At 49.6% G+C, this 25048-nt stretch overlaps 1 protein-coding gene across 6 annotated transcripts in view; it reads left to right on the top strand.

The window, feature by feature from the left end:
* Positions 1-12624: 12624 nt before the first annotated feature.
* Positions 12625-25048, top strand: part of ZNF536 (zinc finger protein 536) — a 418463-nt gene continuing 406039 nt past the window's right edge. For 3 of the 6 annotated variants that reach the window (XM_007165032.2, XM_007165035.2, XM_007165036.2), the window contains exon 1: positions 13303-13410. The gene's annotated coding sequence lies outside the window, so the exon portion shown is untranslated. Of the gene's footprint in view, positions 12659-13302; positions 13411-16295; positions 16380-16721; positions 16798-25048 lie in introns of those variants that run through there. The other 3 variants (XM_007165033.2, XM_057535043.1, XM_007165034.2) reach the window with 3 other exon arrangements.

Raw genomic sequence — 25048 nt, forward strand, 5'->3', positions numbered from 1 at the left:
CGTGGCCCACTGTCTCTACCCAGGGGCAACGCACATGCCCTGCCCGGTAGGAGAGCGCAGCTGTTGTGAGCCTGCAGGGTTGGCAGGACCACCAAGGCACTTGCCTGCTCTCTGACACAGAGGGTAAGTCCTTGTGAGCCTTCTAGATCAAGCCAGCTTCTCCTCACCTTATCTTCCCTCCAACCTGCTGTGCTTAGCTGGAGAGGCCGGCCAGGACAGAGGCAGTGCAGAGCAGTGGGATGGGTACGAGTCTGGAAAACAGGCACCCAGAGCACCCTGGGGCTCAGCTCTCTCTTGTGAATCTTCCCGGAGCTCCAGTGTCTGCGTCAGTAAAGTGGTGATAGTCCATTGCTGTCCCGGCTGTTGTGAGGTGGGAACAAAAAAGCAGATGAGGGAGTCTTTGACACACTTTAAGGGACTGTACAAGTGAGAGGTACTTGGACTGAAGCCCCCATTGCCTGAGGAAGGATTAGAAGTGGTTCAGCAGCGAGCACGCTTCTTCCCTTCCAGGACAGGCCGTCCATGTCTGCCATCCACGCTGGGCCGTGCTTGGCTCGGTGGGTGGCAGGTGCTCAGAACCCACAGTGGCCAGACCAAGCTCCACCCTGCCCCACACTCAGCGGGTGGGAGTCCTTCAGAGCTTTGCCCGACACACCTGGTGCTGGTGTCTCCCTCCCCCCAGGACCCTCTGCCCTAGCCTTCCCCAAATCTGAATGACGGGTGTTTTGTTCATTTAAAAGGTTTGTTGATGTGCCTGTTGTATGAAATTTAGAAATCACTGGAATCTATCAAGAATAACAATTAAATCATCCATAATCCCACCATCCAGGTGTGGGTGAATTTCCTCCCAGACCTTTGTTCTTGGCGTATTATATATTTTTAACAAGTATGTATGCATAATATAGGCCAAGCAAAGAGGCTGCAAGGAAGTTCACCATATGTTAATAGTCTCCGTCCTCTGCTTAGTACATGGTGCATATCACAGATCACATGCTTGCCTTAAATAAGAGTATATCTATATATGTGCGTATAAAATGGGGATTGTCTCATGAATAGCTTCCTACCCCACTTTTTGCTTTTCCCATATGCTGTCAAATTGATCATACAGTTTTGATTAATGCAGTTTCCCAAGTTATAATATAAAATGCTCCTCTTTCACCTAACACTGGAATTTTGTGAAATGTGAAAATATGGATTCATTTATTCATTCATTCACTCACTCACTCAAGAACCAGGTATGGAGTCTCTGTGAGGTGGCAGCCCCGTGCTCACTGCTGAGGATGCAAGTCTTGACAGACAAGACCCAGCTGAGCTTTGGACAGCTCTGGGCTCAATGCTGACAAGTGGGCTGAGGTGGGCACAGCAGACCCTGGCAGCCAGAGGCCAAGCTCGTGTACGCCCCCTGCCCGACTCTGGGGTCCTCCTTGCTCCCACAAGGCCTGGCACATGGTGCTGCCTTTTGCCCTGACCTGCCCCTGCAAATCCCACCTTCACTATGTCTGGGTCTTGAACCAGTACCTCTCACCCAAACGGCCCTTCCATTCCCTAAAGCAGCCTCTCACTGACCAGGGACCACTCACAACATCCAGGACTCGTGTTGTTAATTTCGTCTTTAAACCCCTGAATTGTGACTTATTTCAAGTCTCACAGGTACGAAATTGATATTTAAGAGATAATCTTTAAAAAAAATTTTCCTCTATGGATTAGCTTCCAGAATGTCCGTTCTGATGTGTTGCACTTTGTAAAGAAACAGAACACATTCTGCAGGGTGGTGGGAAAACCAGCCACAGTATCCATCTGGTCAACATTGTGTCTTTCTGTGGGTCTGTCTGGGTGTACGGTTCTGTAGCTGTGGTGACTACACTTCCTTTGGGGGCACAGCGGGAGATTTGTTCCCTGTCCTCTCATGGGGTGCTTCTTGTCAGGCCTGGCACTGATAAGTGGTGCAGCTTGTATTATCAAAGTGCAACTTGTATTATCTAGAAGACCCTCACCTTCTCATAGCACTCACCACTAAGGCCAGGCAGGCAGTTATAATGGAAACATCTCAGGGTGTCAGCATGCTGGCCCTTGGCTCCCAAAGTTGCATCTGATAAATAAGTTCCAAGGGTCTAATGCACAGCACGGTGACTGGAGTTAACAGTACTGTACTGTATACTTGAAAGCTGCTTATGAGAGCAGAGCTTTACTGTTCTCACCATAACAACAACAAAACAAAATAATAATGACGTGAAGTGAAAGATGTGTTAACTAACCTTATTGTGGTAAGCATTTGACAATATATACATATATCAAAATCATCACGGTGTACACCTTAAACTTAAACAATGTTATATGGCAATTGTATCTCAATAAAGCTGGGAAAAGTTGCACCTGACTTCGTGGGGTGTCTGGGTGGGTTTCACTCCAAAGGATTCCGAGTGCAGTCATCACAGCTCTAGCAGCGAGCAGGTGCTTGTGAGGGTGGTGTTGTGAGGACTGCGGGATTCAGGGGGATACTGTCGTAACCTGATCATTGTGTTAACTTCTAGCTATGCTAGTGATTGCACTGATTAGTGCTACTGGAAAACTGGACTTTCTTATGTTAGCAACTGTGTTTCCACCAGTCAACATCAGGAAGGTCAACTTCACTGCTGTACTTGTAAAAAGATGAATAAGTAATTCATGAAATATCCGCCCATGGCCCGTCAAGCATTCCACAGATATTAGAGAACAGAAGCAAAGGGCAAGAGTGAACCCAGATTCAATATGGCCTCAAAATCGAGTTCCTTTTTTAAAATGTGTGACCTGCAAGTGCCTACCATAGAAGACAAAGCAGCGCCCCTGGACTGAGTTCTCGCTCATCCTGCTCTGCAGAGACATTTGTGACAAAGCTGGGGTAGTTTCAGGGAGATGGGGTGAAGGCACTGGCTTGGAAGTTTGGAGTGTGGCTATTCTGAACCCACAAACTCAGATCTGATATTCTAAACATTTTACCAACAGGATGCACCCTGGACGCTGTGGATGGGCTTCTGTATTCCTGTTAAGAGTGGATGCTGTCTGCAGAAAGGACTGCTCACAGGAGGCCTGGACTGAGGTGTGGGGCAGGCGCAGGGCTCCCGTGGCACACTGGAAGTGAGTGCCACTGAGAGGTTGCCACTGAACAAAAGAGTGTGGGACATTAAGCCTTATTCTTTTTTTTTTTTTTTTTTTATTAATTAATTTATTTATTTATGGCTGTGTTGGGTCTTCGTTTCTGTGCTAGGGCTTTCTCCAGTTGTGGCAAGCGGGGGCCACTCTTCATCGCGGTGCGCGGGCCTCTCACTATCGCGGCCTCTCTTGTTGCGGAGCACAGGCTCCAGACGCGCAGGCTCAGTAATTGTGGCTCACGGGCCCAGTCGCTCCGTGGCATGTGGGATCTTCCCAGACCAGGGTTCGAACCCGTGCCCCCTGCATTGGCAGGCAGACTCTCACCCACTGCGCCACCAGGGAAGCCCAAGCCTTATTCTTATTTGATGAAAAAGTATCAGTATATACAAGACATTTACATATCATTGGCAGGTATCAGTGAGTAGCAGGTATTACTCTGTAGCAGGCATTGCACTAAGTGCTAACTCACTGAGTTCTCTAAAGGAGACCATGAGGTAGGAGCTCATTACTCAGATGTGGAGGTTAAGGCACAGAGGGGGTAAGTAACTTTCCTAAGGTCACACAGCTCTAAAGTGGCAGAGGTGGGACCTGAATCCAGGTGGTCTGGCCCTAGAGCCCATGCTCGGCCACTTTAGGGAATTCCTTCCCATTTCTCCTTTGGAGCAATAGTAAGATCATCCCCAGTGGCACAGATGGCCCTGTGAGCAAGGAGAGAGAGAGGGTCTGGGGGCAGAGTTTCTGAGTGGGCAGCCAGCAGGAAGGTTGTACCAGGCTCCTGCAATTACTCCATGTCACTAATACTGGCTGGATGTGTCCCTCCTCTGGACATACAGCCCATTTGAGGAGTGAAAGCAAAGAGATTCAGTGTTTCCTTGGAAGCCAAGAAGGTCTTACTTGTTCCCTGCTGGGGACTGAGGGACATATCAAGGGCTTCTTAAAGCTAAGAGGTGAGGCTGGGGGCAACAAGAACCTGCTGAAAATTTAACACCACCATCAGAATTAGAAGGCCAACCTATCTGCAACAAATATGTCTGCCTAAGGGTTAACACCCTCTTATGAGTCTGTAAGATAAGCCCTAAAACTCCCCTCCATCCCCTGGCTCCCAAAAGTCAGGAAGAGACATGAGTGGGGGAAGTTACACATTGGGGTGGCCTTTTTGGAAAGAAAGTTGGCAATGTCTATGGGGAGCCTCAAAACCCTCCATACCCACTGATCCAGTAATTTCACCTCCATCAACTGATACTAAGAAAATGAGCAGAGATGCAAACAAAGGTTTAGCCATGAAAATGCTCACTCCAATATTTTGTAGAGAACAAAAAATTAGAAACAATTTAAATGTTCCAAAATAAGAGATTGTTTAAATAAATTATGTTGCATCCATTTGATGGAACATTATGTACCCATAAAATCATGTTTTCAAAGGATATTTAATGACGTGGGGAAATACCTTGTGCTACAAGTTAGAGAATAAAAGCAGGACACAAAATTGTTTATACAGAACGATTCAAAAGTTTGTAAAAAAAAGATAGATATGCGCAGAAAAATGCTTGGAAGGAAAAACACAAAAGGCTAGGAGCGTGAGACTGAGGGATATAATTGTCTTTGTATATTTCTATGTTTTCTAATTATTCTTCAATGTGCCTGGAGGGTTACTTTCTATCGGGAAAGTAACTATTAATTCTTAAAAATTGCAACTAATTTCTAGTGACTGCAACACATTTAAGCAATGCTGTCACGTATTCATTCATTCATTCATTCATTCAATGAGTCAATAAACATTAAAACATAGAGAAAAAATGTATGGGGGGCTTCCCTGGTGGCGCAGTGGTTGAGAATCTGCCTGCTAATGCAGGGGACACGGGTTCGAGCCCTGGTCTGGGAAGATCCCACATGCCGCGGAGCGGCTGGGCCCGTGAGCCACAATTGCTGAGCCTGCGCGTCTGGAGCCTGTGCCCCGCGACGGGAGGGGCCGCGATAGAGAAAGGCCCGCGCACCGCGATGAAGAGCGGTCCCCGCACCGCGATGAAGAGTGGCCCCCGCTTGCCGCAACTGGAGAAAGCCCTCGCACGAACCGAAGACCCAACACAGCCAAAAATAAATAAATAAATAAATAAGAAAATCCTTTAAAAAAAAAAAAAAAAAAAATGTATGGACACCAAGGGGGGAAAGCGGGGGATGGGTGGTGGTGGGACAAACTGGGAGATTGGGATTGACATATATACACTAATACGTATAAAATAGATAATTAATAAGAACCTGCTGTATAAAAAATATAAAAGAAATTTTTAAAAAAAGGGTTAAAACAGTACCTGCGGGCTTCCCTGGTGGCGCAGTGGTTGAGAATCTGCCTGCCAATGCAGGGGACGCGGGTTCAAGCCCTGGTCTGGGAGGATCCCACATGCCACGGAGCAACTGGGCCCATGAGCCACAACTACTGAGCCTGCGCGTCTGGAGCCTGTGCTCCACAACAAGAGAGGCCGCGATAGTGAGAGGCCCGCACACTGTGATGAAGAGTGGCCCCCGCTCACCGCAACTAGAGAAAGCCCTCGCACAGAAACGAAGACCCAACACAGCCAAAAATAAATAAATAAATTAATTAATTAAAAAAAAAACAGTACCTGCACATAGTGTGAATTATTTGTGTTTTACAATTAATTTCTTCATTAGTTCTATCAACTTTCCCTACGTGCCCCGTACTGCCAGCGGCTGGGCTAGGCTTGGGTTCTAGCAGTGAAGCAGGCTTGAGGTCTGCCCTCTTGAAGCTCACACCCCTGGGTAGGGAGGGGCATCCCACAAACAACTGCAGCCTTGGGAGGGCCCCAGACTGGGACCCTTGGAGCCAGAGGAGGGCTGGATAAACTGCAGTAGACATAACTGTCTCAAATGTTCACCCAAATGAACAGATTTGTCCTCAGTCACTAGTGTGGTTTCATACTTGTCTTCCCACACCCTTAAGTGCCAGTCCATCAGCCTCCACTCCACCAGTTGGCCCCTTCCCATGCACAGGCTGCAAAACACTCTTGCAGATTCTAGAGCCCTCATGGGATTCTAGAGCACTCAAGAGCACTCAAGAATCTTGGGTGCAAGTGTCTATACAGCCTGTCAGAGACTCTCCAGAGATTCAAGCACACTCTCTCCAAGCTCGTGCTCCTATTTCCCCAGCGCTACACCATCTGATTCCACTTTGTTTCCCTCTTGGAGCCTGGCACCATCGACACGCATTTGACCCTCAGCACATCCCCCACCCACCCCCATGTCTTCCTTTTCTGATTCCCCAACATCCATGAGATTCAAGTCAGCCCTTTGGTGGAATCAGGATTTCAAATGAAGTCTCCAGAGTGATGTTGCTTCTCAGGCTTAACCTCCTACCCGTAACCCACTCCCCGCCCCCGCCCCTGCCACACAGATCACTGCCCACCCTGAACTCTGTGGTCTGTGCCCTAGGCAGGCCCAGAGAAGGCTCACTGAGAGTTCTGAGTACTGGCCAGAGTCAAGAGACTTGCTTTTTGCCTTAACTTGGTCATTCTCATTTGTTTCCCAGTTGCTTCCTTGCAGGTGGTGATAAGCCTCAGTATTTACCCAGAGAGACCCTGGGGATCATTCTCAATAATTCTATCTGACCTGTAGGGACCAGGTCACATCTCTGAGCCAAACGCTAGCTATAACATTTTCTGGAAAACTGTATTTTTCCAATATTTTTTCCTGTTTGTTTCTAGTGGCAAAAAAAAAAAAAAAAAAAAAAAAGTACCTTTTCCTAAGGTAAAATCAGGGCTAGTAATTGGAACTTTGAAAAAGCAGGGGCCAGGTCATGGCTGTGTGCTGCATTGATGGATACGTTTACAGCATGGGAGAGGAGTACTAATGTCATCGACATCACATCTTAAGAAAAGTAGGTCTTGAATCCCCATCAGTGGTTTTATTTCACAATTTTATACTTTGTTTTAATTTGTAGTCTCAAAGCCCCCCCCCCCAAGACTTTTAGAGATTATGGGCTACTTAATGGACTCCCCCAGTGCAGGCAAACAGCAAACAGCACAGGCCATATTCTGGCCAGAAAGTCCACTAGCTTTATGGCTTTCCCCTCTGAAACCTAACTCAAAATTGATGACAGCTTTTGCAGATAACTGCAGGGCCCAAAGTTGATGCTCCAGTATCTACCCAGAAAGTTCCAGCTCCACAGCCTTGCAAAGAAGCAGGAATGCAGCCCTATTTGCTAATAGGGCTCAGTAAATTTTCCTGACCTTTGATAAATTTATACAAAGACCTCATGAAGATATCTAGGTTGGACCTGCTTTAAAATATATGCCTGAGGTAAGAAAATTACAATTATAAATAAATTACCATTAAGTTGTCATTTAAGGACATGACCATTCACTTCACAAAAGACATCTGTTGAGATACGTTAAATAACCAGCTTTCCCAGGGCTGGCTGAATTTCCCAGATTCAATTTTCAAAAATTCAAGTTACAAACCTTTTTTCTGGAACAGAGCTATTATGTAAAGCAAGGCACACCTGTAGTTTTAAGAGAATTCTGGCAGGTTCCCTGGCTGCTCTTTTTCTGGGAAGAGTATCTGGAGCCCCGCCTTTGCTTTTTGCCCCTTGTTTCAGCCTTGTTTTTGAGCTCTCTGGTCCTTGGCCCAAGGGTTCCTTGTTTTCATCAGGTGCTAAGTGTATCAGGCTTCATTCTGTGGTAAGTGACAGAAAATCCAAAGCAAATTGAATTAAGTTAACAAAGGGAATTTATCAGCTCACAAAACAGAAAGGTGCAGAGGCTTCAGGTGGCTTCAGGTGGGGCTGGATTTAGGACAAACATAAGCAAGACCATTTCTCCGTTTCTGTTGTGTTGGCACCATTCTCCGGCTCCTCTTGGTGGCCTCCACAAGCCTCTACCTCTCCTCCCTTTGTGTGGGGTTGGAGACCACAGCGTTCCAGCAGCTCAACCTCTCCACTGGTACCTAGTTTTTAAAAACCCAAGATGCATTCTGATTGGACCAGCTTAGGTCACATGACTATTCCTGAACCAATCACAGTGTCCAGAGAGATATGATGCACTGATTGGTTGGGACCTGAGGTAGGCGCTCCATCCAGATGCCCTCAGAGTGGGAAAGGAAGGCAGGTGCTGCCACTGGAAGAAGGTGCTGTTCTGCGGGGACAAACTAATGTTCCTATGCTCACTTCTTCCCTGTGTGGAGAAGCCAGAAGAGATGTATGACCTTTTGGAGGAGCCTGTGGGAGAGCAGCAATTTGAGTCTTTAAAGGGTGTGTTTAAAAGGGGATGCTGGAGAAGATAAAGATTGGCCTGACTGGCCTTTGCTCAGGGTTTTGGTGGCCAGGAACCAGTAGTTCATGGCAGAATAGCTATGTGGGTCAGATTATTCCCAACTTCTTATTCAGGGATCACCTCTTCCATCTGTAAGGGCACCACTTTGAACCCTGCTCTCAGGGAAGTCTATGAAGGCTCACTATTCCCGAGGTGTCCAGCTGCTCCATACCTTCCATGGGGAGAGACACCTGACCTTAGGAGCACTGAAAACCCTTTACCAGGGGAAGGGAATGTCATGGTTGAGGCCCAGGAGACTTCCTCGAGTGAAGGAGAGCAGTAGTCAGAGGTGAAGCCCTTCTGGACCAACTGAAGTTGAGAAGCAGGGACTCTCCATGAGGATCCAAATGAGACCTGGAAGGCATCCAGACCAACTCCCCACTGAACACATGGGCCTCTACAGTTCCCTTAGTGTCTTTCTTCTGTTTGAGGAAGGTGGACCTGAAGGAGCCTACCATTTTCTTAGAACCGCTGATTCTCTGTGATCATAAGGGCTTTATAGATGTTGGAGGTTATCTTTATACATTGGGGAAACTGAGGTCTGGGCTGGGGGGACTTGGCCCCTCTATTCACAAGTGTTCGGTCTATCCCTCCACTCCAGAGCCCAAGCAGCCCTCTTCGGATGCTTTCCCTGTGCTTCGGTCTTTTGGTCACAGGTCATGGCCATCTCAATGGCTAGTTTTTAACCTGTCGATACTATGGGGGAGGCAGAGCTATGAGGGTCAGAGGAGAGAGTGAGGGGAAAAGAAGATATGGAAATATGGAAATGAAGACAAAATGTGTGCTGTTGTCACAGGAAGTGCAGCTCTAAAGGAGTGGCTGGTAACATTTATGAATCACTGTCACTTTTTTTTTAAGATTTTTTGTTTTGATGTGGACCATTTTTAAAGTCTTTATTGAATTCATTACAATATTGCTTCTGTTTTATGTTTTGGTTTTTTGGCTGCAAGGCATGTGAGATCTTAACTCCCTGACCAGGGATCGAACCCGCACCCCCTGCATTGGAAGGCAAAGTCTTACCCACTGGACCAGCAGGGAAGTCCCAGAATCACTGTCACTTTTGACAGTCTGGTGGAAGAGGTCAGAACTAGTCTATCGGCTTGAGAAGTATTACTTCCAAAGGAGGCACCCTGAGGGGCCAGGTGCTTGTTGCAAGGTGCTGATATGGCTCACGTGTGATGGAGCTCCTCCTGACCTTACTTCTGAGCTGGTCTAGGAGTTAGCAGAGAACTCATTTCACCACCACAATTTTTACCCTCAGCCACCATCCACCTAACTCACCAGGTCAGGCTCCCAATGACTTGCATCAGTTTCAAGAAATCAAAAGGCTGGCACCCCCTGAAGAAGACACTGCAGGAGTGGCAAGCCCTTGTCAGAGGAGGGGTGGTGGAGGGCTTGTCTACCCAGACTGCTGTGAGGATTGGGTGAGTGCAGGAGTCCTGGAAGCAGGGGTTGGGTGGGCCTCTGGGAGTCTCTGCTTAAAGTCTAGCCACAAGATTCCAGCCCTGGCCAGGAGCAGTGCGAAATACTCCAGAGTTGGAAAAGGAGGGGGAGAGGGAGTCAGTGAGGAGAGGCCTGCGGAGCAGGACCAGAGCCAGGGAAGAAGGGTGGGGAGGCTGAGAAATCCTGGACAAGGGAAAAAGGATCGGAGACCCACAAATTGTGGAAGTGGCCGCCAAACACAGAGGGTAGGGAGAATCAGTGGGTGAACTTCTGTGCTTTAGTGGGACGCAGGTAGGCTTCAAGTTTCGGCCTCTGGAAGACCCCAGGCCTCTGCCCATTGCCCAGCGCTCCCCGCCCCGACCTTGACTCCCACACGCAACAAGTGCTGGCTGCCCGCGGAGGTCTCCCAGCGGTGCGCCAAGGGAGCTCGCGCGAGTCCTCGAGGAACGCGGAGCGCGCGGGTGCCGACAGGGGGCGCCGGCGAGACCCCCGCCCGAACCCTCTGTGGGGCTCAGGTGGTGCGGCGCGGCCTCCGGGCGGCGGGCAGTCGCTGCCAGGCCCGCTCTGGCCCGTCGGGCTGTGGAAAACCTCGGTGGCCTCCGTGCGCACCAGTCGAGGTCCCACAGGCCGCATGGAGCGTAGCGCTCCAGAGATGCATGGCTTCGGAGGGCCGCGGGCGCATCAGGCTTCCTGGTATGGAAGGGGCTCCCTGGGTCTCCCGGCCGCGATCCGGACCGCACAGGGCTGAGCACTGCGGAGAGCCCCAGGGCGGTGCCCGGACGAGCGGCCCAGCTCCCTGCCTCCCCTGGCCCAGGCGGGGCCGGCGGCTCGAGGGTTAAAAGGCAACTGCCACCCCCATTCTCTTGAGGAGAAAGTGCTTTTTCTCCAAGTCCATATGGCCACTTCCTTTCGACCTGTTCGGCCCTGCTCGCCTCTTTGTCCGAGTTGTCACTTATAAAGAATCACTTGACTTACAATAACAGGTTCAAAAGACGACAGAGTATAATCAGTTGATCCACGAAGAATTGAAATAAAGAACACCCCACTGCTCCAGCTATCATTCCCATAGAGATAGTGATATCATTGATGTGATTGCGATGCTAATTTCTATACAAGAGAAAAAAAAAAACCTTGTATTTTGGAATTTGTTCAAAGAGAATTTCAGACACATCAGATTGGAAAATGCGGATTGAATTCCTAAACTTTTTTGGGTAGGCAGGGGATTCTGTAAAAAACCACCACTGCAGAGATATGAGCAGACTTTAAGAATGTCATAGAATTAGCTTGTTTGGGGGAAATTCCGATTCTCCTGGTTCCCAAAGTCCTGAAAAGAGAGAGAGAGAGAGAGAGAGAGAGAGAGGGAGAGGAGGACGTGCTGGGTTCTCAGGGAAGAGTCCCAGGGTGCAGGTAGTGGAGACCAGGCCGGGTGCCTACCGATGGTGCGCCTGTGGAGGGGACCACCCACAGTGAGGTGCCAAGGCCCGGTGCCCCAGGCAGCTGGGTCGCACCTGTTGCCTGAGACCCCAGTCCCTGACCACTGCTTGGTTGCTCCTCCAGTACGAAGTTTTCTGCACCTTTTGCCCCACTGTTGGACCGGTTGTTTGCAACTGAGTGGTTCCTTCCTGTAGGAAGGGGGTGGCGATGGGGAGGCTGTGTCATGCTTTTTCTGTATTTTTGCTTTTTATGTATTGTGGTGCCCTGGTTTAAACCCTCAAGTCATCTTAGGGGAACTCAGTCTGGGCAGGCTGGAACAAGTCTTACCTGAATCAATGTTTTAAGTGTCCCTGTGGCTTGACGTTTTGAATAATCAATCTGTCTCCATCATTTCTTAATCAGGCAGAGCACAGGCCTCTCTCTTTCTCCCTCTCTCCCCCTCCCTTTCTCCTGCTTTACTTGTCAACTCTTTTGGATCCAGTGTTTCTGCTATTAACATGCCCCAATGTCACATGCGAGCCTTTTCTTTAAAACAAGCTCCTCATTGGTGTATCTGGATACTTCTTTTATTATTATTACTGAATCTTTTTTTCCCCCCATAATGACACCAGGATCATTATATAATCCCATAACAAAGAGGCTTTTGAGGCACCAGCTTTTGTCAACTCTAGGACAGAGAATCCATAATTGCATTATTCAGCTTTTTCCCCCTTCTTCCCCCTCTTCCTTGCTTCATGGAAACCCAACCTCAAGCATCACTCACATCTTTACCTTGTTACCTCGCCTTATATTATTTACCAAAGCGTTTGCCTTGAGGACCAGCATTTGCAAAGTTGCCTTAAAAAAGTTATTTTGTTTGATAATTAAGTCCTGGAGCCCACCGCGTGTTGATTATTCTGGACCCATAAGGCAGAGAACCTGCGTGACGTTTTTCTCGAAGTTTAATTACCGTATGCTAATTTCCTTGCCTACTACGTGATTAATTAAAATCATATTTTCATAATCATTTGGCACTAGTATTGTTTTAGAATTATCATGATCTCCTAAATAGTGTCTGTAAATAAAGTCGCCTCTAATGGCAGGCGCGGGAGGCGAGGCTGAGGACCTCTCCGTGTTTGTATCGCGGCGATTGGCAACATAACTGCCTTATTTACATTAAATACGCCACAAGGTTACAGCGCGGATCAACGTCATTTGATCGCTGATGACTCCCTTAAACGCCCGGGCTGTGACTGATTCTCCGCGTCCCGCTGTCCACCGAGATTCACCCGGGAGTTTTTTTTTTTTTTCCCCCCAGAAAAGAAACAGACTTTAAATAGTTTCAGGAGCAGGTAAGAATTACGCTTTTTCCTCTCCCCTTTTCCGTCTCTCTCTTCTCTCCCTCCGTGGCAATCTCTCCCTCTCGGCTGGATAAAAAATTCTTTAGTCAAAGGCAGGAATGCAAAGTAGTGACAAGCGAAGGGGCTGATATATGTCTCAGTAACGAGTCTGACAATCAGAATGTAGCTCTTGGAGAATAGATAGATTTTAATAAGTGTGTTTACATGAGCTCAAGGTCAGAAGCAAGCTGCGCTGTGTTAAATGGTTTCTTAGTTGCTAGACAGAGAGAAAAAATGGACGATCACACACCATTCTTTGTAGATTATTATATCAAGGGTTCAGTCTCTGGCTCATCAAAGCTAAATGCCGCAAGACCTATCTAGTTGCTGTGAATTATGCCAGGGCGACAATGGAGAGCGTTTTTAATGGTACAATGCATTTCACCTACCAGATAGGGGGAGGCCGAGCCGGGGATGGGGATGTCTGCTGGGGTTGGGTGATGAGTATCAATGAACGGGGCGATTCTGAAAAGAGGCAGACGAAAATCGAGCCCGCCCTGCCCCGGCTGGGCTGGGAACAGTTCGCAGGGCTCTGCCGAGTGGGCGAGCGAGGCGCGCGAGCAGGGCGCCCGTCCCCCCTCAGCCCCGGAAAATGATCAAGTCAATCATGTGGACATGTTTCATTATTCATTGAACACAATCTTTTACAACGCTCCGTTTACGTGCCCGAGTTTGCTCCCGACGCCCGCGTTTCAGTGTTTAAGGTAAGGAAAACAAAGGTGGGGGGGTCTCGGGGCGCGGCGCGGGGGTGGGGTGGGGGGCGGGGAGGGCGCGGCGGGGGGGGTGGCCCCGGCATCCGGGAGGTGGCAAAGTGAGTTTGGACTCTTGGCGTGGGCCCCCATCCCCTCCCCCTCCCCATCTCCGCGAGGCCTGCCGCCGGGTTCCTTCTCGCCCCATCGCGATTAAAAAATACGGTCTAATTAAATATCCGTGGCTGTGACGTTGGCGAGAGAAGCTGTCAGCGGGGGGGAAAAAAAGAGGAAGAAACCGAGAAAGCGGCGGCGGCCCGGCATCGAATGGCGCTAGAGAACTTCGGCGGCGAGCGGGACCCGCGCCTGGGCCGCCGCCTCCCCCGCCCGCGGTCCCGGGACCGTTACTTTGAAAAGGAGCCGCCGGGCCTCGCGCCGGCCGTGCCAGCGGGACCCCGCGCCCCGCTCCGGGCCCAGCCCGCGCCCCCCACTCGCGCGCGGCCCGCGAGCCGCTCTCGGACCCGGGAAACTTTCAAAAGGGTCTGGGGGGTGGGGGGAGTCGTATGGAGACGGGGAGGCTGGGGCCGCAGAAACTTCTGCTCAAGTGACTTTCCCCATTTTCTCCTCTGCCTGAGAATCGGGCGCCCCTCGTTCCCTTTCTTCCTTCGCGGCTCGCTGCGGAATTCCGGCCCCGCCGCCGGGGGGAGAGAGGGTAATTTGTAATTTTTTTAATCAAAGTTAGCTGATGCTTACAGTGTGTCAAACTCGCGGGCGCCAAGGGCCGCTGAGACCTGCCATTTTGTGTTTTCATTGGCCTCCTGTGCCCGGGGAGCCGGGCGAGGCCAAGGCCGGGGGCTCGGTGGGGCCGGGATGCCAGGGTCCGAACCCGCGACCCCAGGAAAGGCCGTGGCGCCTGCCTGTGCAGGCGGCGCCCGCAGCACTGCCCCAGCCTAGCCCAGGCCCTGGGGCCAAGCCGGGGGCCAAAGATAAAAATAAAGAAATAAATAAGTAACAGGTTATGGAGAGAACTGAGCCGGCCAGCCCTGGGCTGGAAGAAATGAGGCCAATCAGAGCGAGGGAGTGCGGGCGTGGGGCCTCAGGAAGGCAGGGAGACAGAGGGTTGGGGGCGTCTGGCAAGAGTGCAATTTGGGGCAACGGAAGCTCCAGGCCAGATGTATGACTGGGGGGAAAATGTTCTTTGCTGATAAACCTTTCTGTTTGCTTCAAGACATTATTTTTTGAAGATGAAGAATTGAGGAAAACAGTCGTAGGTGGGACCGGGATGTATTTTAGGCAAAAAAAAAAAAAAAAAAAAGGGGGGGGGGGAGGTTTTCTTTGATGATGAGTAGGAAAGTGCCCAGATCTCGACGCGCCCATCTGTTGCAGTTTTGCAAATAATTTAAAAGATAGATATCTCTATATAGATGGATGTATGTGAAGTGGAAGGTGGAAACGCAGGCGCCGGGAAGTTAGGAAAAAGAAAGAAAAGAGGATTGATTGGGGGCAGAGATCTGTCCCCACCCCACTCTTCTGAGGAAACTCCTGCAGGGCTTTCTTTGGGGACAGGTGGAAAGTTGTCTCCCGTCCCCCCTCCTTTTTTCACTTCTGTATTGTGAACGTTCCGACTGTCCGCCTCTCGGCGAACGTGCACACAAACCCCGAGTTAGGTAGAGGGTCGGACGATCGTTTGGAGATGGGTTGGGGACCGTGGAGGCCGGAGCAAAGAGCGGGGGGCGAAGAGGGGCAGGGCGGGGTCCCAGCCCCGCGCGCCGGTCACAGCCACGGCTGGGTTTTGTTTGCTGGATATTGTTATGTCTAACGAGTGCCTCACAGGAGACGTGATTTGTCAGCCGCCTTCGTTTTCACTTTAGCAGAAAATACGGCGGCTGCGCGGCGTCCTGGACTGCGGGTCCGGGCGCCCGCAGGGTCCGCTGGCGCGGGTGGGCGCGCGGGGGTGCAGGCGGGTGGGAGCGGGCGGCCGACCGGCCGCGGGTAGGGGCAGTGGGGCGGGAGGGGTGAGCGCGCGCGCGGTGACGGCCTCGGCTGCTCCTGCGCCTTCTCCCGACAGCCGCCGCCGCTGTGCAGTTTAGCAGAAATCCGACAGGGGCCGCGTTTGCTGAGCGCATCCGGCCGCCGGGCAGCCCGAGCGGGCCGCGGGGCCAGGCTGCCGGTGTAGACGCATGGAGGGGGTTGGGGGAAGGGCAGGCGGGGAGGGGCGCGAGAAGCGGGCTGGGTCCGAGTTCTCGCCACCCCCGGTGTTCGTTGTCCGCGGTGTCCCGGGCGCGTCGGGCAGACCCTGGAGCCCTGGCCTTGCGCCCCCGCCCCCAGCCAAGGCTTAGGTGAACTTGGGGTGGGGTGAGCGTGCGTGCGTGCGTGTGTGTATGGGGGGGGGGGAGGTTAGACTGGGAACGCTCTGTTTTCTTTCCCAGTTTGATATTAGCAACTGGATTTTTACTTTAAGACCGGCTTTGCTCACTGCTGGGGTTGGGAGGGGGCGATCTTTTCCCATCACTCACATCTTTGTTCATTGTTCACTGAGTGGAAGGCAGGCGACTTAAAGAGACGAAAGAGAGGAAAAAGAGGGGGAGCAAGAAGAGGGAAGGAAGAGAGGCGCGCGGAGAGCGCCCCCGCCCCCGCCCGGGTCGGGTTGGATGGTGAAACAGTAAACCCGCGCACGGAGGGTCGCCGGGAAAGTGGACATTACCGCTTTAATTAACTTCGAGATGCTCCGGCGGCGGGACCTGGCGTAGCCGTGACGCGCCCCCATAAATCTGCCCGGCCCGGGGCTGCTCCGAGAACTCGTACAGTAGCGGCGTCAGACCCGACGCGCGCCTCCCAGTCCGGAGCCCATTTGCATAATTGGATCTTTTTTTTCCTCTCTTTCTTTCTTTCTTTCCCCCCCCCCCTCATTCTCCCTCCCTGAAACTTGTTTGAAAACCCAAGTGAAAACTGCGACGACCTGCACGCTCAAAAGCGAGTGCCAAGTAAGTGCCCTGCCGTGGCCTCGGTGCGCCCCGAGGTTAGCGCGCACAGCCGGCGAGCGAGTTGCCCGGACGCCGCGCGCTGTCGGGCGGGCCTCGGCCGAGGGCTGCTTGCTGGCGGGAGGACTGCAGCCGCGGGCTCCGGCGCTCCAGGCTGGCAGCTCGCACAACTTTTTTTTCCCTCTGTCTCCCGAGTTTTCGGGCCAGGTGAGGTGTTTGGACCACGCGTGTACCTGTAGCGAGACTCGGGAGGCGATCTTTGGGGCACGGTGGAGTTGGGCATTCTCGGGTCCGGGCGTGTTGTCGGTCCCCGCCGCTGTGGAGGGCAGAGCTGCGAGCGAGAGAGCGAACCGAGCCGGCTGCATCTCGCGCCGCGGTGCGAATGCAGCTCGTCGCCAAATGCCTCCCCCATTATTCTAAGGTTTGTGTCTCTGGTTGTGTGTGTGTGTGTGTGTGTGTGTGTGTGTGTGTGTGTGTGTGTGTGTGTGTGTGTGTGTGTGATCGGCTGTGCTTTAAAAAGAAAAACAGGCACAACAAGAGCGGAAAGGGCTTCTCCCTTAGCTGCCTCCCCGCCCCCCCATTTCTCCAGCATCATTTATTTCTAGTGCTTGAAGGAGAGAGTGCAGGGCTTCTTTGCTAAAGACAGAGTCACCGAGAGATTGACAGTTCTGTTGGAAATGCCATAAATTCTATAACCAAAATGTAGCTGTATTCATAAAATACCAACCCTGGCCTGTCCAGGAAAGTGATTTTATAGTATCTCAAATTAAAAATACATAATCATGTATTATTATTATTTACAGTGTTCAGAACCTGGGGGAAAGTCGATTTTCTTGGGAGAAAACTGTAACCCTACTTTCTGTTTGCTAGGGAACTTGCTGGCAGCTGGACCCACCAGCCTGACTGGAAGGGGCAGGGGACTCAGCTTTGGCCTGGGGAGTCGCAGGGGGGCAGCGGGCAACCTTCTGGCCTCTGCTTAGGGAGAGCCTAGGGCTTCTGGCTGAAGGCTGCCTTAGTTATGATGTCATTCTGATAGTGGAGTGCAAATGTCTCCTGATTCCACCATTAACCGCCTGGCTGATTTGCTTGGTAATGATAGCACTGACGTCCAGGGCTTTGACAAATGCAGGCCTGCAGAGCCCTAGGAATTAACTTTTTACCCCACTGAGGAGGGAGCGAGCTGCCAGAGGTCCACTACTGGGCTCCTGCCTTTGAACTTTGCAGTGCCTGAGTCCAGACACTAATATGGATGGCAGGTCCCTAGACTGAGGGACCCCTGTTTTCCCAAAGTTTGGAAAACTTTTAGAAGGCTTCGATTTACAGAATACCCTTAAGCTAGTAACACTTGAATCCAGTTGTGACCAGACAGAGACATTTGGATCTGACGGATTGCTGGGACCCTGGGTCTCTCTGGGGCCATTGCATGCAAGAAGGAATTGTGACATCTGCTTCCTACCTTCAGTCCCTTAACTGTGACTTTATGTTAATATCACTGCAAGTAAACCGGATTTAGTGTGGATTTTTAAATAGTGTACAATGATTTAAGATTTCTTTTGATTTACTGTTCAAATGAAATTTACATAAATGTGATGAAAATGAACTTAACATCTGGGCATATGAAAAAAGGTTAGTACCTCATAAGTCATCTGCAGAGAAAGTCTCTAAAATGCTTTCACCCTAAACTGGGTTTGGGGAAACAGTTCCTGGAGACATAAATGGTAATTATGGAAAACCTGGAGAAAGCGCTTTCAATAAATTTGCATTCTCTTGGACCACTGCTCTGAAAACCCTTCTTGGTCTGTGCCTGGAGTGCTTAACTTCTGAGCGGGCTTGAGATCTCACAACTCAGCAAGTTAAGTGCTGGCTGGGGCTGTCTTCATGGAAGACACAGGGCGGCGGGATGGGGAGCGACAGTCACACTGCTCTGGTTCAAGCCAGAGGCCAGTAACCTCCATTATGGGAGAGGACAGGGAGGTGGCCAGGAAGTGCAGCCCTACTAACCACAGTTGCCCACTGGGCGCTGAAGGCGGTGCTGAAATGTGGAATCATTTGCCTGCTGAGCCCCGAAAAGCTGATGGATTAGGTTGTCTGCTCTGCCTTAGGTAACCAAAGAAATTTCCGTCAGATCAGACCTATAAAATCCACGAGCCCATTCAAATGAACTCTGAACTCTGTCTCAGTTTTGAGCAAGAGGAGTTTATCTCTGGAGTAAGGAAATCAGAGTTAAAAAACCTTCCCCAAACGTGGTTGCCTTTTGCTCAAAAGTTGGCTGTGAATGGCACAGGTGTTTTTAAAGTGCCTTGAATGGAGGGAAGAAAGACAGCAATGATGCTCATGAGAATATAGATGAACTTAGTTTTTTTTTTTTTTTTTTTTAAAGAAGAGGATCATAAAAGAAGAAAGCAAATAGATTTATTTTTCCAGTTTGAATGAGGACAATTATAGCTTTTTAACGTCTTTGGATTTAGTGTTTTTAATAAGCCTTTTAAGTAAGCTGAAATATCAGCTTGCATTTTGTTCTCAGCATTATTTAAAGTGAGACTTGACGCAAGTTTAAAAACAGAAGTGAGCTTTTTGTAGGTCGGCTTTTGTCCACGCTGAGGACAGGAGTCCCCCACAAAACCTCTGCCAGGACCCAGAGCAGGTGAGAGTGCTCAGCCCTGCTTCATCCTGTCTCCAGATGAGACAGATTTGGGCTGGAAGGATGCTGGCAGTCAGGTGACCTGATGCCATCTCCCAGGCTGCGAAAGCTGGGTTTTGGAGTCTAAAAGCAAAATACAAGTTCACTGACATGGGAGAGACTCATCTTTGCTAGTAGGAGCTTGTGAGCTGAGGAGCTTTCTTGGTGAAACCGTGCCTGCCATGCACACTGGCCTGCCCCCTCCAGGACGTGTCCCCTTCCAGGACGTGTCCCCTTCCAGGACGTGTCCCCTTCCAGGACGTGCCATGGCAGGACAGCAGAGGGACTGGAGGGAAAGCAGCAGTCCCAGGGCAAGATGGGGATGGAGGGTCTGGCTGGTGGGGCTCACTGTGTGTTTTACCTGGTTGTGTGGTGCCTGGTTGGGAGTTGTTGAGAGAGAGGCCTTTGATCAAGGAGAGGGTTGATTGCTCAGGCCTGGATTGTCTGGGCCACGCTTGGTGGCATTGAGTGCCCTTAGAGGGTGAGAGCCAAGCTAAGCTAGGGAGTCATGTGTGCAGTCAAATTGAGCTAAGCCAGGGAGTGGCCCACCAGGGTCTTGATTGTGGTGATGCTAGTGTGTGTGTGAGCGTGTGAGAGTGTATGACGCTTGTGCACGTGTGTGCATGTGCTGGGGAGGGTGTTCCTGCTAGAAGCAGCTGTTAGGAGATGATTTCCTATTTACTCAGTGCACTACCCAGGGTAGATTAGTGAGTTTGTCAGTGTATGTGCACAGTGGAGGGGTCGGGGCTAAAAGAGCTGAGGGAATCACAAAGTGGAGGGGGACATATATACTCAGAAGATGGACCCTAAAGAATGCAGGTCACCTTTCCTAGATCATATATATATATATATATATATATATATATATATATATATCCCCCGCCCCCCAGTGAAGGCAGACATGGATGGAAGCCACCTCACGAAGGTGGGCCACTCAGCAAGCCACCTGGCTTGGGCACCAGCAGTGCCTGCGTGGGAGTGGGGACTTCCCGACCAGTTATGCCATCATCAGGCTTCTGTTGACCATCTGCCACTGGGCTTCGTCGTGCAGAGATCAAGGCTGGTTTTGTGGGCTCTGTTGGCTGCTTGAGGATACCACCCGCTCAACTTTCCCTTTAAAAAATCATTGTAGATCTTTGGTTTCTCTTATATTGGAGTTTTTGCTACTACAGAGGGCATTGAGCACTTGGCTTTTCACAGCCTCTGAGTATGCTGGAGGTCAGGTTTATCTGCCCTAAGAGACAAGATCCAGGTGAGGCCTTTGGTGGAACTTGCCAGACTAGCCTGATCATTGTTTCTCTAGACCAGGGTTTCTCAACTGTGACACTAGGGATGTTACCCATTTGTTGTAGAGTCTGTCCTGTGTGTTGTAGGATGTTTAGCAACATCCCCGACCTCTACCCACTAGATGCCAGTAGCTCCCCTGAGTTGTGACAATCAAACGTGTCTCCAGACATTTCCATACATCCCCTGGGGGAAAATCAGGCTCATTTCCCACACCTTCTATGTGCCAGGGAGGTCTGACCCCCTGGGAGTACACAGGCTGGTGGGGAGACACACATGTCCTAGTGCCCTGAGACACCAGGGCCTGCCTGTACCAAATGGGGGCAGACCTAGGGGGTCCAAGAGGAGGGAGAATGTCCATAGTAGAAGAATACCTGGGTGGAGGGTATCTGGAGAGGAGGCGTGGGGCTCGACTTTGACTGTTTTTGTATCAGTTACACACTGAAAATGGCCCTGCCAGTGAGAACTGTGTTTCTGGGCTCCCTGACTGTGATACGCAAACCAAGAAGTGGAAAACAACAGTTCTCAGGCTCCGAGTTGAGGCTGGGCATCCTGCTGGCAGGATGATGACAGTGGCTTATTTTTGTGCACTTACTACACGGTAGGCATGGGTTCTAAGCACTCGACTTGTTTAATCCTTACAGCCAACCCCTCTATGAGCAGGTACTATATTTGTCCCAAATTTCAGGAAGGGAATCTCAGACACTGAGAGAGGGGAGTGGAGGGTCCAGGTTCAGAGCCCATCCAGTCTGCCTCTGGAGTTGGCACGCTTAATCCCTCTCCTGCTCAGAACACCTCCCTTGATCCATGGCCAGCTGCCCTTCCTGGGAGCACACTCACTGCAAAACCTCTGAGATTCCATCATTGACCCGACCAGCTCATCCACAGCCTCCTGACACCAGGTAGAGAAGGTCTGGGCATCCAGAACAAGTCCTTTTTGAGGGACACGGACCTCCAGGTGGGGCCTCCAGATGGGTAGTGACAGGAAGGTCATTCAGATGCTTCGAAGGCATTGGGAGATGCAGGAAGGAAGATCAGTTTGTAGGGTCCCCCCTCCTCTACCTACCTATTCTTACTCTGTAGTTTTACAGTGAGAAAATTGTGCCATTTTGACACAGGAAAAATGATCACCGTAGGCTTGAGCTGACATTAACCTGAAAGTTTTATATCAAGGCATTACAGCTTTGATTACCTGTACTGTGTTTAGCTGGTCTTTGATTACTGAGGTAGGCTTGTCTATTGCTCTCTCTCTCTCCTTCTCTCTCTCTCTCTCTGCCAGCTAGTTCTTTAGCCCGGAGGCTGGTCTGTCAGCTCCCCAGGGCTTCATTCCACATCTCACCCTGTCCATCCATTTGGAACCATCATCCCCCTTCACGATCTTTTAGCCTTTGGTTTTTTGTTATCAAATACACGTTCACCCATACACATAGACAGGATGAAGTAACCCTCTTTAGGTTGTAAAAGCCAACCCACAGAGTCCCTAACATTGAGATTAATCACAGAAATGCCCATACAGCCTTAATTACAATGATGTTCTCACTTGCACGTCTGAGGTTCCAAAATAATTCCTGTAGATTTGGATGGGATTTTGGCTCATGGAAGGGCTAGATCGTAGGGTTCTCAGTGAATATTTATGCCTGTAGTTTCCAAGTACTTGAGGAGGCAAGGTCTGGGGCACCTCTGTGTAGGTGTGTAGAGGTGGCCAGAACATCGACACCTGCAATGGCTGCTGTTGGGTGCTTGCCTCAGGCCAGACCCTGCACTCTGCACCTTGGATGCATGGTCTTATATAGTCCTTTTAACAACACAGTGAAGGGCATCCCTTGGTGCAGTTTCACCAGTGGGCAAACTGAGAGTTGTGGCAACTTGTTGCAGCCACAAGCTCCAGCATGGCGGAGCCAGGGTTTGAAGCCAGCCTCATTAGCCTGGGAGCTCACATTGCTGCCCTTGCCTGCACCCCTGCTTCCCCAGGCAGTACTCAGAGAGGGCTGTGAACGCAATCATCCTTCCCTGTCACAGCGACTCGCCTTTCACATGAAAGTTAAAAATGTAAACCAGAACTTGCTACTTGGAGAACATATGCATTGTTGTAAATTTGTTTTCAAGAAGGAGAAAATATTTGGAAACTGTATCAGCTAAACTGCATCAACTATAGAGAAGCAAACAGATCACAGGCCACATAGATATTATATATGGAATTTAATCTCTTTGAATAGCTTGGTTATTTAATTTTATCTTTCAAAATATCTGGAAACACTTATTCCTTATTGGCTAGAGAAAAAAGTGGCACAAACATGTTTTTTGTTCTTTAAAAAATTTTTAAAATTCTCTATTAAAATCTATTAAAGTCAAGTCAGGCAAAGCCTTCCAAATTATTACAGAAAGGCTGTCATTTCCATGAAGCCTATTGAAGGGGGTGGGAAATCTTATCGAAATTACAGCTAAAGTGCTTTAATTATTTTGCGTCCTCGGCCAGGGCTCGCAGTTTGGGGGTTGTAATCTATTGATGCCAAGCGGCTATTTCAGCAGCCTTACATTTGCACTGAGCAGAGAGCATCTCAGTGATGAAACATGGCTGGATCCGGCAGTTAAACTCAGTGCAGGATTCCCGCAGCATCTGAGAAACTTTATTCACAAATGTTTTCCACCTGAAAGAGGGTCAGTGCTGGTGGGTGGCAATCCCGCTCCAATAGCCCAAGAAGAGTTCAAAAGGTGGAAAAGTGCAGAATGTGGGAATGCGGGGAGGGAGAAAAGCAGCCACACGCCGACATGAAAGGATTTAATCTGGGCAGCCGAAACTTCCCTGATGGTGGAGGGCTGCCTCTGTGCTGGTCCCCACAGCCACTAGGTCTCCTCCCCGAGTCCTCCCGGTCACTCTGAGCCATCGGAAGCCCAGCCCTGCCAGGAGCTCTCGTGGACTTTGGAGGCACCATTTCTGAAGCAAAACACCAGACGCCCTGTCTGCAATTCTTTTCTGAGATCATTGATTTGACAACTTAATATCTATTTTCTGTGTGTTTTTTGTTTTGTTTTGTTTCATTCCTCCCCCCCACCCCACCCCCCCGCCTATTTCCTCCTTTTCAGCTGTTTCACCCTTTGCACATGAATTCTGAAAGTATGTTAAAAAAGCCTTTGTTGAAGTTTGGTGGTGGTGGGGCCGTCAGAATTTTAGTCCCACTTAAAATTCTCATCTAACATATTTTGGAGGCAGAAGAAATACAGGTAAGATGATACGAACATTTGCATCATCTAAAAACGTATTGATTAAGGCTGTAAGGTGGCAGTTTCCCCTTTAATAACTGCTGCCACCCCAAGGAAGACACAGTGGCTTTCTAAGTGCGTGACAAATGATGGGCTTATCCAGGATCTGGTCATCTGATTGGCATTTCCCGTGACAATGCTTCTGTGATGTAACGAGTGGTGATATGCCTGTCTTTTGGGGGTCTGTGCATGCCGTGCCTGTTGGCATGTTTATTCTTTAGCGATGGCTGTCTGGTGAGGTCAAGTAATATACTGCAGATATTAGAGTACGTACCATTTTCAAAACCCTCCCGGAAGAACTGGCTGCATTTTGACATGCCGCCCTTTTATCTCAGTGATACCAGCAACTTGATCCTCACATTTTCCCCCCTGTCTCAAAAGGTTGACAGGAGCTAGATCCGTGTGAGATGTTTTTTTCAGGAGCCTGGCTGCTCAGGTGACAAACACCAGGCCCATGTGTGGATCTTGGGGACAATGGGGGTCTGCTGTTCTGAAAACTTTCTCTCCCTTTGCATGATAATATTGCTCCGATAAAAATCATGTAATTTTTGTGTGTGATCTCCAAATACCACCTTCAATAAAATAATTTGTTCATTGATCTAAAGAAGGAGTGGTTTCCAGCTGCTTCATTCCTTGGGACAGACTCTCCAGTTAGAATCCATCTCTTTGACTCACTTCTGCTAGAGGCTGGCCTCCTGTGGAGGTCATTGTGAAGGGGCCCAGCAACCTGGGGAGGCTGGGGATGGAGCACTTATTTCTCCAGGAATCAGGGCTGAGCAGAATTCAATGAGAAGTCTAATATGATAATTTGTGCTTAAATGTGCAGATATTTGTGCTTGCCCACCTCCATCTCAAAGGCAGGCGAATCGAATTGTTGCTGCACTGGGGAGCTGGGGGCCCCTCCTTTGATTAATTTCTATCATCAGCCAACTGTTAACCCTTAGGTTAACACAAGGAAACTTTGTGCTCCTTTCTATTTACTGTATCATTGCTCCAGAAGGAGTGTTTATGGGGGAATTCTTTGTGTGCATTTTATTTGCTAATTAAATTTTTGCAGTGGTTACATAGTACATGCTTTGCTTGATATATCAATATCTATAAGTTAGTTTTTTTGCATTATTTAACTTTTAGGGATGTTCCCTCCTTCATTTCATGATTAAAATGCTTATTTCATTGAGCTGGAAACATCAAGTTTGTAAATGAGGAAGAGCCAGAAGCATTTTTTTTTGTTTTTGTTTTTAAGCAGTGTAACATAGTGATAAAGAGCTCAGGACCAGTCAAATGGGACCAGGCTCGACACCCAGCTCCACCACTTACAAGCTGTTTGAGAGCAGGGCATTTTCTGTCTTTAAGCCTCAGTTTTCTCATCGGTAGAATTGGAATAATTTTTCCTCCCTAACTGAGTCATCAGGATTAAAAGAGAAAATGATTAATTAATGATCCTAGA

Source organism: Balaenoptera acutorostrata, chromosome 19 (genome assembly GCF_949987535.1).
Source record: "Balaenoptera acutorostrata chromosome 19, mBalAcu1.1, whole genome shotgun sequence".
Lineage (NCBI taxonomy): Eukaryota > Metazoa > Chordata > Mammalia > Artiodactyla > Balaenopteridae > Balaenoptera > Balaenoptera acutorostrata.